Source organism: Malurus melanocephalus, unplaced genomic scaffold (genome assembly GCF_030028575.1).
Source record: "Malurus melanocephalus ecotype Western Australia unplaced genomic scaffold, MMel_1.1 scaffold_335, whole genome shotgun sequence".
Lineage (NCBI taxonomy): Eukaryota > Metazoa > Chordata > Aves > Passeriformes > Maluridae > Malurus > Malurus melanocephalus.
Genome location: NW_026623567.1, coordinates 13,018 through 17,148, shown reverse-complemented (window position 1 = coordinate 17,148; position 4,131 = coordinate 13,018). Strand labels below are relative to the sequence as shown.

The 4,131-nt window shown below is 44.7% G+C and overlaps 1 long non-coding RNA gene across 1 annotated transcript; it reads right to left on the bottom strand.

Moving 5' to 3' along the window:
- Nucleotides 1-1,647: 1,647 nt before the first annotated feature.
- On the bottom strand, nucleotides 1,648-4,064 carry LOC130580452 (uncharacterized). Its single transcript, XR_008966106.1, has 3 exons — nucleotides 4,042-4,064; nucleotides 3,021-3,239; nucleotides 1,648-1,978 (listed from the first exon to the last, which is right to left on the bottom strand). It is a non-coding gene; the product is annotated as an uncharacterized LOC130580452 (long non-coding RNA).
- Between the last annotated feature and the right edge of the window lie 67 nt (nucleotides 4,065-4,131).

Below are 4,131 nucleotides of genomic sequence, written 5' to 3'. Positions count from 1 at the left end.
GACTGATCCTGTGCTGCCAGGTTTCCCTTCCACCCCAGTTTGGAAGCGTTTGGCAGCGTATCCCTCCCAACAGTAAATCTGAGCAGAGGTGGTGCTGGTGCAACTCCTCTGCACTGTGAAGACAGAGAATTGTGCCCTTGTGTTGTTGTATCCAAATTTAAAGCTGTTCTCTTACACAGCGTTAACTAGCCAGCTGTTAATTAAGCTCAGTTAACAAGGATGCTGGCAACAATAATCACAACATCATGGGTAAAGGCAGCATTATCCATAATAAAGAATCTTTCCTTTGCACATATAGAAATATTTTTATGTGGAGTACAAACTAATGAGGCKGCTGATTAACTTCCTTCTGGCCCATTAGCCAGTGAAAATGCATATTTGCTCAGTGTTAGCCATGGAGTCCACTACCTCTCTTGGGAGCCTCGATGTTCTTGTCTTTGGATGGTCATTCCTACTCAAAACTTGGAGCAAGGTTGCCTGTTCTGCTATTTAATTAAAGTAATTCCCTCTAAACCATCCCGAGATGTCATGATTGGTAAGTGTTTTCAGTAACTCACTTGTAGTATATCAGATCTGCAGCTTCAGAAATGTCAGGGCAGGGGAATGACAGGGGCAGCATCCAGTTTGACACATCAAGCTCTCTGAAAGCATTTCACATGGAAAACTCAGAAATTAAAAAATTCCCCAAACCCTACTGACTAGTTTTAGGACAGTACCACCAGCAAATTTTGCAATATTTGAGAATATGAATAAACTTGAATATTAAGCTTTTTGTTGCAACTATTTCTTAAATATTTTGAAGAAGTTGGAGTTTGTACAAAGCTGRGACTCGTGAATGTATATAATTGCCTAAGCAAATTGTGTTCTGCTTTTTAAATAGCTTAYGCACTTCTGGACAAACATGGTCCAGAAAAGGCCCTAGTCCTTATGACTCACACTCCCATGGTCTCTCTCCAGCACCTCCTCATGACTCACAGGCATCACCCTGATCTTTATCACTGAGATTAGCTTCAAAAGAGGGCAAGGTCTGTGATTTCAGGCTTTGCTTTGTCCCCAGTGGATCCTTCATGYAGCAGACAGCCATGTCAGCCCCAAGCTCTGCTGTCACCCAGATCTCAGGTTTTCAACAGACCTAACCTCCTCTGCACCACAGTTGGCCAAGTGTTTGTTTATGCCCTTCATTCTTGTTTTCTCATGCATTTCCAATTTTTGCTTTCAGYAGTTTGCCCCTCYRCTTTTTAGGTAACTTTCTCCTTCCRGSCCCAGTTTCTTCCATATGACTGCGGGGAAGGGAAAGGAAGCAACCCCCAAATTACAGTGGGACAAATTTCTCTGGGACTTCATCTCCCATCTCCCTTTTCTGAAGTCCTGTACAAACCCAGCATATGTAAAAGCCAACAGGCCCCCTCCATGGGACAGGCACKGCAAGGGGAACCGTGAGTCTTGTGACACTCTGCTGGCCACTCAAGATAGTGTGTTTTTGGGAGGCAGTGTCCTTTCAGGGCAGAAGTTGAGGTTTTCCTTCTCTTCTGGAGCAGARCAGGGCTCAGCAGATGAGCACTGGGTGAATGACCAGTGCAAGGCAAGGAGAAGTTCTCTGGTTTGATGGTGATGCAACACAGCAAAACTCTCTGACTTTCAGAAGAAAAATGTTCTGTTGCCAAYAGGTTTTACTACAAACATGCCAAAACATGCCAAAAGTAAAATAAAGAAATAATCACACRCTTGCTGCACAGGGAGAAACAACCACATTGGCACTGGAGACAGGCTTCTTGTGTTTCCACTCTTCTGCCACTTGTCACCAAAGTCCTTTTGCTGTGCAAACTAGAGGCAGTGACAACATAGAGTGTGTGGGGGCTGGTCCATCTGGAGCATCTGCACCCCCTTTCTTAACTCCYGTTGCCCTCTTCCTCTGCAGCTTCTCCCAGGTTTTTATCTTCTGAGGAAGGTGTCCAGACCTTCTCAGAGCAGATCAGTGCTGGGAGGAATCAAAAGATGGAAAAAATCATGGTGTCACATAATCAATGAGTGAACATGGAGCTCAAGAATTTCTAATAGCAGGAATACTTGCACAAAACACCAGGCTAATTGAAAATTAACTGGGACGACATTTGGGGGAGCGGGGGGGAAGGAGAGTGCCATGTCACGTGTTTTGGGCCTAGATCTGCTGAGGTAAGGATGSGGAAGCTGAGAAATTTTCAGTTCCCTTCCCACACAGTATTGACTCTGCACCATATGCTACTGCCCTACATGAGTGTGCCTACAGCCCCCCTTCCCTTCAGTTCCTTTGTTCTGCACCATTCCTGGAACTGCTGATGACAGCAGCTTCTCCAGCATGGGATCTTCAGGGCTGGCTGCCACGGGTCCCACAGGGACAGGCTGGATCCTTCCTGCCTCCCTGGAGCACAGCCTGACACCAAGCACAGCCCCCTCTGCATGGCTGTCACTATGTTTGTGATGTTCTCACAATACAGACAGGAGATTTTTTTTTCTCTGATCTTGTCCAATAATCCCCTCATGTCCTGGGACATCAGCCTCTCCTCTGTGTTACCTTTGTTGCTCTAACGAAAAAAGAAAGACTCAAGGACAGGCAGGATGTACAACCAGTATTTGCTGAGCTGCAAAGGCCAGAGGATCTCMAATTCCAGCAGTGTCATGGTTCCTTGCAGCCTGAGATGTCTTAACAGGAACACATGTTGGAGAATACCACTCGTCAGTGCTACTGACTGGCAGCATTGCACCCAGCTACTCCTAAATTTACAGGCTAAAGACTTTCAAATATTCCCACTCCTCCAGATCCTCTCTTCCTGACTCGGCCCTTCAGGTTGCTCAGAAGCTGCTTGCTCTGTAGAAGTGGGTAGACAAGCAGTTGGCTGAGGGCTTCTGCTCCTGCAGGCTGGGCCTGCTCTGCTAAAGAGCAAAAGGTTATGCAGCTCCTCTGGGTTAAAGCAAGCAGTGAGAGCAGAGCAGAGGGACAACAGGAGAAARAATTTCCTTCTGTTAAGTTCAGTACTCAGTACCTGCAGCCTTGCATGACTGCTCCTGCAGAAACGCCGGTACACTACTAAATTCCTTCTATTTCGTATTGTGATTCCATTGCAGTCACAAGGTTCTCATACTCAGGACTTTTCCTGCCTTTCATGGTGGTCTTTTCAGTGTTGGAGTGCATTTCCTCGTGTAGGCTCTTAACAGGAACTTCCACCTCAGTCTGCAGCAGGGCGACATCTGCAGTGGTGCGGCTGGGACAARAGAGACACGAGTCAGAGGGACAACTACAACAGATGGCACTTCATTTACATCTTAGTCAGAGTGGAACAGCAAAATTAATATTTTTCTATTTTTTTTCTCATAAGTTTCTATGGCCCTGGGGGGCTCTGAAAGACACGAGAAAGTGATGTTAAAATTACACAAAACTACACAAAAAGAAGCGCTGAACAGTTAATACTGGYACTATAAACTCTCATGGCATTATCRTGTTATACTCTAAAGTTACCAGCARACAGTCTAGCTTTTGGAAAGTAAATACCARGAATAATTGGGAAAAATGGCTACTGATAGCTGTGATGTGTCTCTAAGTAGGAAAGCAGTATAAAGGTGCTGAAATGAGGACAGAACAGAAGATGTGTTTGTATAATCATAAGCTAATAGGAACTGTGCAAAGTGATATTTGGGCAAGCACTGAAATATGTTTCTCATAAAGAAAAGCATGTGTAGAGGGAACTTAACTCAAAGGAAGAGCTTTTGCCTTGGTAAATAGTGATGTGAATTTCCTACAGAGAACAGTTTTCCCATGGCATATGACAGGCAGAGCAAAGGACCCAGAACATCTTTCTGTTTTTCTACCATATTAAAGAACAGTCTGGCTTTCTCTGTGACCAAGTGTTATGTCCTCATGTTGCTAACTAAACTGACAAGCTGTTCAGGTCCTCCCCCTGCAAGGCAAATAAATCTTTGCTTTTCACTGAGCAAAGAGGCTTTTTAGAAGCAGACACCAGTACAGTGTTCTCAGTCTTACTGTCCCAAGCAGAAAATTGCACTCACAAAGCAACTTCATAGAGAGGCACTGAAAAGAAAAAAAAAAAAATCTAAGATGCGCATCGACTTGTTTTATGTGTCACAGAACAAAACCCA